The sequence below is a fragment of the Tympanuchus pallidicinctus genome, unplaced genomic scaffold, assembly GCF_026119805.1.
Source record: "Tympanuchus pallidicinctus isolate F22 unplaced genomic scaffold, pur_lepc_1.0 scaffold3, whole genome shotgun sequence".
NCBI lineage: Eukaryota > Metazoa > Chordata > Aves > Galliformes > Phasianidae > Tympanuchus > Tympanuchus pallidicinctus.
In genome coordinates, this window is record NW_026294747.1 from 9,270,986 (window position 1) to 9,287,238 (window position 16,253).

At 37.6% G+C, this 16,253-nt stretch overlaps 1 long non-coding RNA gene across 1 annotated transcript in view; it reads left to right on the forward strand.

The window, feature by feature from the left end:
- The window catches only part of LOC128087011 (uncharacterized), a 277,851-nt gene that overhangs the window by 47,377 nt on the left and 214,221 nt on the right, over positions 1-16,253 (forward strand). Inside the window, exon 3 of the long non-coding RNA XR_008209626.1 lies at positions 4,756-4,812. This is a non-coding gene — a long non-coding RNA (uncharacterized LOC128087011). The remainder of the gene's footprint in view (positions 1-4,755; positions 4,813-16,253) is intronic.

Genomic DNA, 16,253 nt, shown 5'->3' on the forward strand with positions numbered 1-16,253 from the left:
AGTTAGGCGTTACATCAAATCAAACCCTAACTATTTCAGTATGTCTGGAGAATGCTGTAATTGAAGCAGATTGTATCAGTTGCAAATAGTTACTCCTAGCATTTGTATCCCTGTTGTATTCGGGATGTTGCAGTACGGGAAAAAGCTGGATAACAAAGAAACTGCACATATAACACCGAAGGCAGGAAAGTAACCCTAGGCCTGGGATGTCTTTTTGTTTATTAATATAGCTTGCTCTTTCCTTCTTCCCTTTCCTGCTTCAGAAATGGTGCTCATTAAGAGAGTTCTCTGCTGATTCCTGTTTTCCAGCTGATCCCAAGCACTAAAGCAGTGCCAGGTGAGCATGACTGTGCCCTGGTGAGAGGAGCACTGCTGTTTCCTCTGAGTGACTGTGGGTGTTTGCTTGGAAAGTGGCTGGAATTGTGGAATCCTCCACAAGTCCCTTGCAAGTCTTTCCAGCTTTCTAAAAAGAATCCATCTTCAATGCCATTTATTTACTTTTATTTATTTATTTTCTTTCAGTAGCCACATTCCTGGTTTTAGCCACCTTGCCAAAAGCACACGGACCAGAACAAGCAGAAAAGTGTTTTTCATGGAAATCTTCTTTCCAAGATTGAATGACCCATAAGCACTGTGTCTTTTCTGGCTGTGCAGACAGGCCTGTACCAACCAAGTGTTTCTCCTGTAGGAACCCACAGCATCCAGACAGGTCTGAATGGGTGCAGTGTGTGGAAACACACTCCTGGGGAGCTGATACACGGCAGTGTTTATACAAGTAATTAAACTACGAATATTGACTATGCTTATGCATGTGTTTGCCCTGAATCCCATTTCCTTATTGCCTCCAGAGCTGCTGCTGCATCCATGCAGCAGTTTCTTCGCAGCTGTTTTCTCTTCATGTAAACCTTCATCCCTCACAACACGTGCCCCCCAGGGCCTCCCATTTGCCACTCTTTGCTTTTTAGGGGAAAAAGTCAAGTGTGAGAGGCTGCGTGTGGCTCCTTCTGATGCCTGAGGGACCCCGTGTGGCTTCTAGGAGGTTCCACAGAGCTTCCTGTCAGTGCCTTGGGGCAGCCACCACCTTGTTTATCACCTGTGGCTCTCCAAAAAAAAAAAAACAATATCTAAAAATGCTGAAAACAACACAGGTGTGTTTTGTAATTTTGTAGTTACCTTTTTTAATCTGTGGTGGTAGAACCACACTGCTCCTGTGCTGTAGGGCTCAGGTTGTGGCAGTGAGTACAGGTCAGGTAGCAGGTGTGAGGAGGCTTTCCTCCTGCTGGAATAGTATCTTGGTCCATGGGGAGACAACATTTCTTTGCAAAGCACTCCTCTGACTTAAAAATAATACATAATAGCTATAGAATTACCAAATGTCAAGTAAACAAAAAGTTATTAAGGATGACCTTATTAGTTCTCCCTGCAATTCGCAGAGCATGGTAATTGTCAAGTCTCACTGTTATTCGGTTGAAATAATAGTTTGGGGACCATCAACATTAAAATTTCATTATGATGGGACAAAAAGGCTCATGTATAATCAATAGTAAGAATCCATTATTATTGACTTGAAATGAATGAAGCATGAATGCATTTGTGCATCTGAACAGTTAGCAATCTTTTGAATAATAAAGAGTTAACGCCACACAGGTAATGCCATTCTGGGAATTGGACTCAAACTTGAATTGGTACATGTCTCTTTATTATGAAGTCTAATTTGCATCCCTTGGTAACTTCCATTAAGCTGTTTCTCAAAATACAATGTCTAGGATTTAGTATATTCTCAGGTCTGGCTCATGAGGGAGCTGGGTGAGCTGGGCAGGGCTATTTTCAGTGGTACCACTGGGAGTACAGCTGCACCAGGATGCTGTGGATTTATTGCGCATGGATGGGTGGGAGCAGGAAGGGAATGTGCAGCTGTTTTCTGCTGTCCTGACCTTGGAGCAGTGCTTTGGTACAGCAGCGTGTTGCTGCTTGCATTGCAGATGCCAAGCTGAAAGACGGAAGGGGTGTTGAATGCCAAATGGAGAGGAGTGCAGAGCCTGTGGAGCTTGCTGGCTCCTGGAGACATAGCCAAAGTCATGGACGTGGTGTGCAGTGTTACCTTGTCTGCTGTACATGATGTGCCGAGACAAGCTGTTCCCAGCATGTTCTCTGTCACTGTGGGATATGTCACATTGGTGCTATTGTTAGTCTCGTTTTTTTCCAGTGAAGAGGTGGACCCAAAATACACTTAATGACTTGCCTTTTTTTAATGCACTAAGTCTGATGCATTCAATTTCTTCCAACTGCACTTTGATTTTCTATAAACTAAGTGCCTTTGAAAAGTATTATTTAAGCGTATTTTAACCGTGCTTGTGGACTAACAACTGCTTTTCAGCATTATCTTCTGGCTCTAGTTCCATCGTGCTGGTTTGCAGCTGCTAAGATACCCAGAATTGTTTGAATTAGCAGTTGACTTTAGACTGCTGTTTTACAGGGAAGAAAGTCTCGGTTGTTCCATGTCTGCCTCTACTATTATAATGAAGAGCCTTGAACATGCAGCATTACTTTGAGTTATGTATTGTCCTCGGTGCTTCGACATTTTGTCAAATTCTCTGTCATGGAGTCCTTCCGTAGGGTTTTCTATCTTCCTTCTATGAGGAATCCTCGCTCCAAGCATTGGATGTATAAACTCACAAAAGCTTTCCATATGTGTGCTGACCCAGCCAGACAGAACATAAGAACAGGCCCTTTCCCTGTCTTTTTTCAAGTGCTGACTGGCTTCCTTCTATAGAATGCTTGATTTCTGTAGGAAATAGGAGAGTCAACTGATGCCTTAAAAAGAAGAGACCTTGACAAGCTCAGGGAATCTGGAAAGTCACTGTTTTGTTTCCCCACCCCCCAACTGTGAAATTGCAACAATCATTTTCTTAGTCAGTGGAGAGGGAAGATAATTATTTATTACTTGCATTACAATGGCAGTAAGGACTTGTTGGGCTAGATGCCCAGAAATTGAAAAGTTATTTAAAGAATTTTAAGTCTGTATCTTCATTATTTTTCTTGTTGTTTTTTTTTTGTTTTGTTTTGTTGGTAGTTTTTTTTTTTTTTTGAAAGGCACCAATAATACTTTAGATAGGAACCTTGGAGGTGATTAAGTGCCATATTGCAGTGGCACCTGCTTTAATTTATTAGAATGGGTCTAATTATGAAAAAAAGAGAGAGAGAGAGAGAGAGAGTCTTTTCCTTTCAACTTTTACTAATAGTGTATTTTCTCTTCCCTATATTTAACTTTCAGCTGTTTTTCAGAGGGTAAGAGAGGAGAATAATTGAGACACAAAGGACAGTAACCCAGCTGAGCAGCCCATCTGTTGCTGGGAGGAGCATGGAAAGGAATGAAGGAAGGTACCACCAGTAAGGCCTTTAGATTCTTCTCCCTCTCCTTTGTGGATGGGGAAGAGAGGAAAAATCAGGCCTAATACCTGGAGACAAGGAGGATTACACTGCTTTATTTCCAGTGTAGTGTTCTTGGAGAAGAAGGGGACTAGAACAGGGAAGATCTTAACCTTTCCAGAAATGAAGGGCAGAGATCCAAATCATCGTAGAGCTTGTGAACATATACTTAAATTGAGTACCAAAATCCTGTTTGACAAAACAGTGCATGTGTGAGCACATGCCACAGTCAGTAAGTTGTTCAGAACAGCAGTAACAATGGGCATACCTGAGAATATATAAGTCTAGGGAGGAGGAAACCTTTTTTTTGTCATCTTGTCAGATCTCCTGCTGATTCATAAAATGGGTGAGATGCCAAAAAAAAAAAAAAAAAGAGCTAAATATTCCCAGGAATTATTTCATAGTTAAAAAATGCAATATTATTGTATTCCCAACACCGAGTATTCATCACAGATACAGTTCTGTAATTATAATTATTAACCATTAATCCCTTAACCAGATCTGAATGATTACTGCAGTTTGTCTACCTAGAAGAATCTTAATTGTCTCCCACTGAGTTGCATATACTTGCTTTTCATTTTAATACTAAAACTGATTTCAAGTAATCCATTTGAAATGTGATCTTTTTAGCATAGCTACGTTTTCAGTGAGGTTGTAATTTTAACCTCCACGTCTTTATTGTTCATATTTAAAACTAGGAAATTTTTTTGACAGTCTGATCTCTCGTGCTTCCTCGGGGTGTCTGCTTCCCTGCTGTGCTGTTTGATTCCTGTTGACATCTGTTTGTGTTTGCTTGCATTTATATACAAAAGTTCTTGATTAAGAACAGGTAATGTATAGGAAGAGACTGACTTGAATTCTCATCATGGATAAAATATTTCAGTTCAATCTGTCTTGTAATCTATTTCAGAAACTTTGAGGCAAATGATAAAGATATCATGCTTCTATAAAAAGTACCGTTTCAACTAAAAGCATTTACTTATAGTTTGTAATTGTTTTTTTTTAAGTAGTATTTATAGGGAGTAAATGCAGTGCAATTTACAGTAGTTTAAACCAACCGTGAGAATACTTCATGCTCGTAAGCTGCGTTTCGCTTCTAAACTGTTACAAAAACCCAGGAGACAATGAATTTGCACACATACATTTTAAAACCCGAGTTTTCTTCCTTTTTTTTTTTTTTTTTTTTTTGTATACATAGAAAAGCTACTACTTTTCTGATTTGCTACCCTATCTCTCTGACCTTGTTTTTATTACCGTAGTATACCTGCTCCCAAATAATTGCAAGTATATGCAAGATCTAATTTTATTCCTTCTTTTTCTTACCAGCTGGAAAGCATGTAATAGTGCTGAAGAGATGCAAAAAGAAGATGCAATTCTATTAAGGTAAGAGCATATCTGAACTCAATAGCAGCCCTTCTTGTATGATCTCTCCACTAATGGAGTGCTTTGGATTAGAGAGAAAGATTTTATTTTTATTTTTTTAAGCAATAAAGTAACCTACTCACAGAACTATTGGTGTTGGTACTGCTATTTCTGCTTATGCATAGAAGCCAGTATAGTGACAGGAACTGCACGTTTTTACTTCTTTGTGGTTTATTTTTATTAGATGATGGAAATAAGTCTGCCAGTTTGATGTTATAGTGCCCTTTATATTTAAAACAATGACCTTAGCATTCCTTCAACTGAAGAATCCAAGTTCAAACAAAAACAATTAGTTTGTCAACACTTTCTACACAATTTATAGAAATTGATTCTTTTCAGTAAAATGAACCGATACAACTTGGTTGATTCACTGTGCAGTTATAAAGACTTTATAATCATCCTAATCAAATTGGCAAGACCTGCCATGTTCAATGCCCTTAAAATGAAGAAGAGGTGTGAGCCACTGAGAAATGGAAGTCTAGTCTTAAAAAACAAAACTGATACTTTCTCTCGAGTGCAAAAAGCATTTTAAAAATTTAGCTTCTTTTTCTATGTCATTTTCATGACTCAGAAAGTGATTCTGAATTCCAGAAAGACTGTGAAGTTGACTGAATTTTTGAGTGATGGTAGGAAGATTTTGGAGGGGAATATGTTGCTTACATCATTTTCCAAGAGTTTCAATTCTTGTTTAAACATATTCCAGTCTTTGATCTGGCAGATTGACTAGAAGTCTGTTGGCATCTGATATTTTAACTTTTAAAAATTTCTGCCACTGCAAAATTTCTGTGAGGAAATTCTTTTTCTCTTGGCTCCTTTCCCACATGGCAGGTGACCGTGAGATACCTTGACTTTGACAAGACCTAGATCTGGCCTTCAAAGACATGTGGGATGGAGAGAGGGGAGAAAATCCCAACACTGAGTTTTACAGTGCATTTTAATCACAGAGAACCTTGCTTGCCTATCCACAGTTTATTATTTCATTATTCTGATTTTATTTAATTATTTAATTTTATTATTATTACCAGCTTGTCTTACCTACAACTCTGTAGAGAATGCTGTGGCAACTTAGAATAGTGGGGTGTCTCAGTTGTATCAATGTATCAGTTGTTGATATCCCTCAGTTACAGCCAACTGTAAAAAGATTTTGCCTATTACAGGTTATTATTCTCCCTGTAATGCTAGAGTTCCATTATGACATTCATTATGTCATGTAAAAAGTTCTTTTTAATTATATATTGATAAACACACATATTGTAATTTTACAGAATATAACATGTACCTTTTTTAAAAAAAGCTCGATAGCTTCCACCCTATGATGCACTATGTGAATTTAGTATTCTTGAGCAGCCTTCTTTTTAGCGAATATGTTTATGCCACATGTAAAAATGAGCTCAGATTTATACCTAATGTGTGTTCATATTTGTCATACTTGCATATCAAAGGCATAACTGAAAACTAGTTTCAGTGACTTAACCTCTGTACCATCACAATTTGGTTTATTTAACAAAGGGTTTGATACTTAATTCATGCTCTATTTTTAACATAATAGAAAACTTTTAGGATGGGATTCATCTCACCTAGTGTACCCATCAAGAAGCTAAGCACTTAGGCTAAGCTACTTTACTGGCTCTCACTGTGAGTATGCAGAAATTCCTCTGGACTTTTTTCCCCACTTACCTAAGAAGCCCTACTGACTCCTCTCCATTGCTTATCAGGAGGGATTAATGACCCTTATACTGAACACCTCCATGTTGTATTTAATGTGAACTCCATAAATGTCTAGCTTCTGATCTTTTACTTTGCCAGCTAAAATAACATTTCCTGAAGATGTAGGATATTCATATTCAAATTCCCCTGTTAATTCCTTTGAAAGATGGCAACATAAAAAACAGTTGTTGTTCTAAATGCTTGTAAATCAGGAAACTGCTGAGGCCAGGAAATACAGTGATAATGCAAATTTGCATTCTCCTATATTCTGGACGGAAGTCATGCAGAAGAATACCATAAACATTTTGACTGACAGTAAAAACTAACCAGTTAGCAATCCCATAGAAGGCAGTGCATTCTTCACAGGGACTTGAGCAGTGCTTCTGAACTAGTTCAAAATCTTGTATGGATAGCTACTAGATAAAGTTGTCACCACACACACAGGGTCAGTATTCCCACAGGAGCAAAAGAGGCAAAAAAAATCCACTACAGTTGTGCTTCCCTTTCAAAAAGGAGATTTATGTGAAAATGAGGAAGCTCATTAAAAAGAAACTAAAAGGGACAGCCAAGAGAATTAAATCCTTGCATGCAGCTTAGATGCTGCTTAATAACAGTGTACTGGAAGCATAGGACCAATGCATAATGCCTGATTGTAAAGATTTGTGAAAGGATAGAAACCATTTAGGGCAGCTAAATAGTAGGGCAGGAAAAGTTGCTAATAGCAAAATAATTTCCTTTAAAAATTGAGGCCAAATGAAGAAAATAAAAAACCATTAAGTTCTGGTGAATTTTGAACATAATGTGGTGACTAAAAAGAGCTTAAACTGATGTATCTTCCAAACTTGAAGAAGAGAAACATCTGCTGATGATGCAAAGGCATTCAGAGTGGAATGGATAAAAGGCAACTAAAAGCAATTGTAGTTACACCTTATGCTGAGTGACTGGGCTGTGCAGTGGCACATAATATATATTAGATGAGGAACACTGTAAAATAATCCTTTTCACATTTTAAACAGTAGCATCTATGGTGATTGCCTTCACTCAGGAGGAAGCTTATTTTGTCTTGCAGTTTGTGCATTATGGAGAGACAGCTGTGCCTCTGGTGGTCAGTGCAAATCTTTTCTAGGATGACTGAGCACTCAAGGGGCGGATGGTTTTTGCAGTTGCGATCTTTTTTTGTTGTTTTTGCCTCTGTCTAGTTTTGTTTTTCTGATGAAACAACAATACTGCTTTTGAGAACCTCTTGCTGCATTTTTGTTTATTTGTATTTGCTCTTTCTGTTTTTCCATCTGTCTTTCAACTCAGTTCCCCAGGAAATCAACTCCTCTTCCTATAAATTCTATCTAACCAATCCAGTGGGAGCATAGTTTGCGTTATTTAAGAAAGAAAGATTCCCACTGATGAGATGAGTGTCATTTGGAGTCAGCTGTTGATTACCTGGTGTTTTGCGTCTCTAGAGGCTGCTGGAAAGCAAAAGATGTATTCTGTATTTTAATCTTTGGAGCATTAAAAGGAGTTAATTCCTTAGCTGTTCAGAATCCTTTAAATCCTGAGGTTCTCCACGTTGTCTCTGGTATTCAGGTTTGTTTCTTAGTATTTTCTGTTCATCCAAATTTATTGGCTGTTCTATGGCTGGTGAGGATTTACACTGCGTTTTTTCCTCATTTATTTTGCAGGAAAACATTCTTACGTTTTTTCCACTTTCAGGTTTTATACTTGTCACTTTTCCTCTGCTGATTGCTCTCTGCTCTTCAGATCGTTCATGAATGAGGTCTGATGGGGCTTTCAGGACTGATACCTCTGTGCTGACAATGAGAGAGTTATTGTATTCAATACCATATATTTGGTTTTGAAATCCTTTTTTATTCTCACAGAACCAACTGTTCAGTCAGTTGCCCATTAATGGTAGACCACCTTGTATCATATTTATTTAAAAAACTATGGGAATACTGTTAACCAAAATGGCAAAATTGGAATACATTCAATCCAAAGAGATTTCTCCCCTCTGCATTCAAGGCATCAAAATTATTCTTCCATCAAAACATAACAATTGTTATGAATGATATCATAATACTGTGAACTGCTTAAGAGCTTCCACTTTAAAACTGTAATGGGCCATGCAGACAGAAGGAAAAAAAAGGCTAAAAGCATAAATTGAAGATAATCAATGTGAATAGACCTTACCCATTGTGCAGTTTGAATAGGATAAGCACACATTATCTGGCATAATTGGCTCATGTGATTTTTCTAATTGAAGAGAAGAAGTAATTAGAGCCTAATTGAAGCAAAGTAACACAATATCTGTCAGCATTTCTCCTTCCACCACACATTACATTATTACCTGTCATCTTTTACTTTAGTGGGACTAAAATAAAGAGAAGAAAAACCCAATATAAAACCTTTTGGAGTTTTCCTACCCAAACAAAGGTACATACGAAAGACAATAAAAACAGACAAGACTGGGATTAACTGTGTACGCTTGTATGCTTCTAAAAGAGGTGTGTTTCATTTGCCTAATAAAGAAATAAATTGCATTTTGTAAAATTATATTATAAATTCAGACTTACTGAATGTTATGAAGAAAAATGCCTGTATGATATTTCATTTGACTCAAGGCTTTGTACATTCCAGTTTATACTTCTAAAGCGACAGTTTTGCAGTTCGCAGTGAAAAAGATATGGTTGCTCTTAGTAACATGAAGAACACCTTTGCAATCTTCTCTGGTGAAATTTGTATATGGAAAAATTTTATTCCATAAATTGTCTAACACAAGAAGTGCAATCACTGCTGTAGTGGGAATGCTGAGTCATGGCTTAAATCAGTGATTGAGCACCTGGTAGGAAGGCAGGGCCAACCCAGGGGAGCTCAGCTGCATGCAGTGCACCTAAATGACTGGAAGGGACGGAGCCAGGATCTGCCCCTTCCCAGACTCCATTTAAGGGTTGGCATTTGAGGTGACAGTATATCATCTGGAGATCTCTGCTAACCTGAGGATCTTATAGGCCTTCTGAAAGTAAGCAGTCTCTCTTATTTTTGTGTCCACTACAGTTGTGTCTGGGTGGATCCATACTTGTTGTGATCTGGGACCTTGCTGCTCTGCTGTCTTCTTGCGCTTTCTGTTATGTTACAATCACCAGTGTATAAAAGAACATGTAAACCTGTACTTGGAAGTTTTCTGTGAGACGCTTGGAATAGGGTGAGAGGGTGCAGCAGGTGTCCTACATCTCTTGGGAATAGAAACAAGCTGTGGGACTTTTTATTTCCTCAAGGAGAAAAAACAAGTCTGTACTGGAATGGCTTTTTCTCTCTGCCAGCAAAATTTTAGACGCAACTTGAAAGTAAACTTTCTCAAGACAAGATTCAGTTATCCTTTTTTAAGGGTAGGTAAGAGGAGGCTAATAAGATGGAAGAATATTGTTGGAGATGAGTTGTAAATCGCCTTTACTTCCTACTTTATTATTTATATATTTATATATTTAGCATTGTGTCATTTCCAGTGGAGCAGAATAGTAGAAATCAGAGAGAAATCATGTTGCAACTGTTTAGTGAAAACCATGTTATCCTGCATTGATGATGGGTGGAGTAGTGCCATCCCTTATAAAGTGAAACTCTGAAAACTGTAGGAAGCAGTGGAATGAGTGATACATAACTTGAGAATATATAGAGAGGGTTGATATATCATGGAGCTAAGCATGCATTTGAAAACTGAATGACATACAAAAAAGAAGAAATGAAGCTATTCAACTTTTTTTTTCTTTTAAAGAAAAAATGGTGGAGAGGGACTAACTGTATTTCTTCAATGAAACCTGAGACAGTTCCTTGCTCTGCTGCTGCACTTTAAGAAAATTTTGATGGAAAGGCTTTTATGAAATTTCTTTCGTTTTTATTCTGTGGTCACAACTTGCTGTGCTGCCCCCTAATATGTTTTTGTAAGGCTAGAAAGATATTGTCCATATATATTGTCCATATTTTAGTGCTTTCTGTAACTTATTGTAATGGTTTTACTTTAAAGAAAAGAAATCAAATCATGAGCACTTGTAGTAAATAGAATGATATGCTTTACTCATAAGACAGAAGCAGCAATATATTTATTGATATAAAATATTGATTCAACACAGCTCAATCATAAATAAGATAGTGACTTAAAAGGATTAAAAATGAGAAGGTACACTTGATTATTTACTGCTTAAGGATAGAGTTAAACATGTTCATCCTGCACATGCTCACAGTGAGCCTCAAGGTCTAGAGTAAACTCTGCTTTCTAAACATCTTGAACTCAAGAGGTAAGGAGCCTAGGAGTGGATTCAGTTGCACTTAGTCCTGGACTTGATCAGTGGTTTATGTCTAAAGGATTATATGTATACAATTAATTTTTGCAAAGATTATATCTTAGATTACAAAGTTTAGTCACTATTAATCACTTACCAAGGATGCGTAGCAGCAAGGAATTTCTGCACATCCAAGTGTAAGGGCTCTCTGCAGGAAGTGTCCCTGCTCATGTTTGTGGAATTAATTCATAGTCATATTTCCATATAAACTGAAGACATTAATTTCTTCCACATTTGGAATGGGCTGGATGTTCTTCCAAATTTGGATTGAGTTGCACACTGCCCAGCACTGTGGTTAGTTGGGTACATTGCTCAAATTAGGTTCTTGGCTATTCTATTGTGTTATGTTTCTCACGAATTCCCTTTGAGCCAGATCATCAAGATCAGTCATAGTAGCTATTGTGCCTGGCTATTGCTTGAGCAGGGTTATAAGAAATAAAGGTTAGGTTCTATGAAGTGAGCATGTCATCATTGCAGTGAAAGAGAATATGAGTCTGCAAATGAGTCCAAAGTCAGAGCTAAATAGATCATCTGGATCTCAGGCTTTAGCTGCCAAATTCCTTAGGCCAAGCCAAATACTTGTGTGTGGGGAAACTAACTTGTTTTTGCTTCTTTCTACTGGAATTTGTTTAATTTCCAGAGAGATGAAAGTTTTAAATTAAGTTCACTAAGATTTAACTTTGAAACTGAAACTTCAAGAGCTTTGTGGCTTGTTCTTTCTCAGTATGGCAGCAATGGAAATCACTGGATGCTATCACTGATACCTTCTAGTTTTTTCACATGTATTCGCTTTTCCATTTCATGTTGTGACATTTTAGGTAGAATCTCTTACCCTCCCATCTGCTCTTGACCACCACTGGGGCCAGACTCATTTCTGAATGTCATTTACTATTCTGAAGTATATGCTTAGTGATGAATCTGTAAAAATGGTTTGCTATATCATGCTAGTTTTTCTAGAGGTGAGAATTACACTCTTAAAATAAAACACTTCAGACAAAGTAAATAGTAAAATAGTAATGTCCCAGATGCTGACACTGTTGAAGATGCATCCATTCCATTTATCAGCTCTTAACATGAGGGCTTGTTTCTCCAGTATCTCTTAAGTAAATGTGGTGGATTTTGTCCGCATGGAATAAAAATTGAATGTAATTTCATACTTTGTTCAATCTGACGAACACAAAAGAATTAAATCTGACTCCTGACCAGATGGAAATTCCTAGTGTAAGGAGCTATAATGCTGAACTAAACACCTGACTCTTGCATCATCTGGTTTGTTGTGATGTAGAGCAAATGTTGGTAGATAAGTAATGAGTGCAGTCTTCCCAACAAATTCAGCAAGCACATCTTGCCAGCTGATATTAATTACTTACCTTTCTGATGCCCAGCTGAGTGTGCAGAGCTCAGGTACTTCCTAAGGACTCAGGATGTATGAAATAATTTCTCTGACAAAGTGTCACAAAGACATACAAGAGATATGGCTGTACATAAGCTTACCACTCCTCTTACTGCTTACCCTAAGCTTATATTAATCCTGTATAATGCCTTCTCTTCTACTGATTAAATTAGTTTGATTAGGACTAGCACATATATGACTGTGCTCCAATCATATATCTTGGCTGATTGCAATGTCAATATGCGTGTAGTCAAACTCCATTTTGCTTTGCTTAAGCACTGTGAAGCTTTGACTATCACTAATAGCTCTACAATTTATGCTCATTGACAATGGATGCAAAACAAAATTAAATTCAAACTTTAGCGAAAAGCCTCCTTCAATCTCTGAGTTTAATTAAATAGTTCTCTTCAGGAACAGTAAGTATGAAAAAACGTAACAGAAGAGACAAAGCTACCGATGTATTATGAAGGATGAACACAATGAAAATGAGGTTTTGATCTTTGTGTAGATCTTTTTACTTGACAATACATCTCAATAAGGTTTTACCACCAGTGCCTTCTCTTCTCCTTGAGGCACATTGTGCTGATGTTTGAATGTGTATTTACTTTAAATGCTTCTCTGTCTTGTTGGCTGTAAGAGTGGGTGGAAATGAGTAAAGAACAAATGGATGTCTGTGTTCCTTGAATGCCATTTATTAGAATTCCATCTAATTTTTTCAAAGCTTGCAAGAAACTGTTGAGGACACTAATGTAAGAGAGTAATCTTGAAAGAAGTCAAAGGCCAAGCTGTTTTTATTTTTATTTCTCAATACAATGAACCTCATTCATTTGGAAATTGATGGAAAACTAAGCATTTGAATGTACTGTTGATAGATGGAAGTCATATTTTCAACTCACCGTATGATTATTTTCATTGCAGGATTCCTCACAAAGCAGATAAAATACTGTAAATAATCTTAGGGCAGATGTGGCAAGGATAGCTGTGTGTGTCCATAATAAAGTTGCGTTTTTAAAGTACAGAAATACCAGAAGTCAAAGCCTGTGCTCTAGGAATGTCTTATTCTCTGAATACAAGTGCATCAAAAGACAGTCACTTATGGCTAAGGAAGATTGGAAATATTTTGTGCTTATCCAATTACAAGTTATTGCTTTGCCCTGTCCTTTGCTCAGTTAAATGGACAGAGGGTGAGGGAATCTAATAGTGATGGCTGGATGGTAATGTTCTCCCTTACATTCACTCCCCAGCTCTCCCTCCCAGTACAGGAAGTAAAGGACATCAAATAAATTCACCAGCAGGCTTGAGGAGAAACAGAAGAGAGGTGATGTTTCCTTCCTACACATGCAAACATGTAGGTAAATCTAGAGAACTCAGTGCCATAGGATGTTGTTCATGGTAAAGTTTACAAAGTTTTAAAGAGATACAGCAGATCTAGAAAACAAGAAATCCAGCTAGGACCAAGAATGGAAAGAACTAGTTTTATTTTGGATAATTTAGGAAGGTGTAATGGCTGCGGACTCAAGTACCTCTGCAAGTATTCACATCCTCTCTTTCCATTCTCTTTTATGTCCATTGTTGATCAGAGCTAAGACTGGCAATTCAGCCCCATCTTCTTTTGCATTATTTGTTCATAGTTAACTTCAGCTGAACACAGTGAGAAAGTAGTGCTATTCCACCTTACTGTGAATTGGGTATTCTTTCTTCTCAGGTTCCTTTCTATGGAATCTTCTACTAAATAATACTATTCTAATAGAAGAAAAGATGGGCCTAAAACTCATATCTTCTGCAGTAATTATCTATGTTAAACAGATAAATGATATTTTTTTTCATTTGAAGCATTCTTTTTAATATTGTCTGGTTTGCTCATCATTCTAAAGATTACTGCAAAAGTGTAGTCAGTTATGGTAAAGCAGTTCTGTAGACTTCAGAATGGAGCAGCCTAAGCTGCTTGATTAAGCAATAAACATGGGCTTATAAGAGAGGTTTTGGAAAAGTGGCTGGGGTTATTGTTGATTATGGGCTTTTAGAAAACTTGGTCCCTGGTCTTCAGCAAATATCCTCCCCCAGTCAGCAAAAAAAAACTCTCAAAAAACAACAAAAGGCATTACATGCAGACACAGAACAAGGCCATCCAGGCCTCCACAATGACAAGGGCAACAGCTGCAGTGTTTGGACCTTGGCTTTGTGAACTGGTGTTGTCTTAGGTGGTGGTATTGAATGGGTTAATCATCCCTATGTCCTCCATCTCATGCAGCCCATCTAACTGGCAGAGCATCTCCAATTCCATCTCAATCTGTAGAGAAGATAATAGTGACAAAAGTCTGCCCTCGTGCCCGAAGCATGTGTGTTAATTTGGGATGCAGAATGGAAAAAGGAAGAGGGAACTTCATCCTGATCTCTTCCTCCAATTAACTGGGGGCACTCAGCTTAAAAGTATTCTTAATGGTTAAGAAAATAAAAAAGGGGAAAATAAAGGGATCTTGAGATGGTGAAGGGAGATGGAATCGCATCAATAAAGCATTCTTCTATGAGCTTGAAAATGACAAACTTCTATTGCAAACTTCTTGACACGTACTGCTGTTTCATATACAGAACAAAGTGTATCAGTTCTAGATCTTAGTTTTTGAGGCTCAGCTTAGGCCTTTAAGATTGAAATTTCAGCCTTGTGTCTTATGCACTGATAATTGTATTTGAGAGTTACTTTTAAATTTCTAGCATTTTTGTACTCATGTTTGATTTTTAGCTACCAGACACTTGGACTTCTTTCTTTTGCCTTTGAAGACATCTGTTATGACTTTGTTCCTCTTTTACGTTCTCACAGACTGCAATCATAGTTTACACCTTAACCTCCTCTTGTTTAAATCCCCAGGTTCAGCTGCACAAGTCATTATTAAAAAATATGTATCCTCCAATTTTTCATTATTCTTAAGGCTTTTCTCGTCTGTAATTTATTAATAGGCTTTCTTGACTGTGGATATTAAAATGAAACTGTATTCCAATACTAATCACCCTTAAGCAAAACTAACAGAAATTCTTTATTCCATGTTGATATTCACTTTCTTTAAGCACTTTGGGAGCAGATCAGCTCGTTGGCAGTGTCACTGCGTTTAGGATTCATGCTCAGCTGATAACTGACGTTGACTCCAAAGTCCGAGTCACAATTTGTTCTCCATGGCAGGAAACCTAAACCCTGCACATCAATACAGTGTTCCGAGAATAATAGCTTTAAAAGTGACATAAAAATATGTTCACTTGGCATGCAGGTTGTTCAGGTGCTCTGCAGCTCCAACATTAATTAGATGTGAAGATTTCGGCACTAGATAATATGAACTGAGATGATGGAGACCTTAAACTGTAAAAGCTGAAATTTGCAATGCACTAAGTCAGGATGATAATAGATTGCTTCTGTGCCAGGAACTACCTATCTGGTATGCACAATTACTGCTAATGACTCAATGTCCCTTCCATCTCATGCCAATGCAGCAGTCATACAAGTTTTCTTGCAACACCATAGGGGAAATTTCAAATTGAACTTCACATCAGCAAACACCTCAGAGCTACTGCTTCGTAAATGAATAAATCAAATATTGCTAAGAAATAAAATAATAGCATTATAGGTGGTAATTCTATGCAAATTGACTTAGCTTCACTAGACAGGCCTCTAAGTTGCATCCATTCCTGGGCTTTCCTGGTTGGTCTTCTGAAGCTGAAACAAATACTTCATGTGAATGTATTTCTTTTCACTGTTTGGTGTTTGTTGTTTTTGTGAGGTGGAGCTCTGCTACTGAAAAACAAAGTAAGGATGATTAACAGCTATGTCCCAAACTTTCTGCATATGGAAGGCTTTAGTAATATGTTTGACTGGTTCTTCTGAATTCTCATGTCTGTAATTAGACTAGCCTGTCTCCTATAACCCATGTCTTGAAAGTCTTTTTGAAGGTGGTGGCTAAAGACCCTTTTCTGATAGGCCACATGCT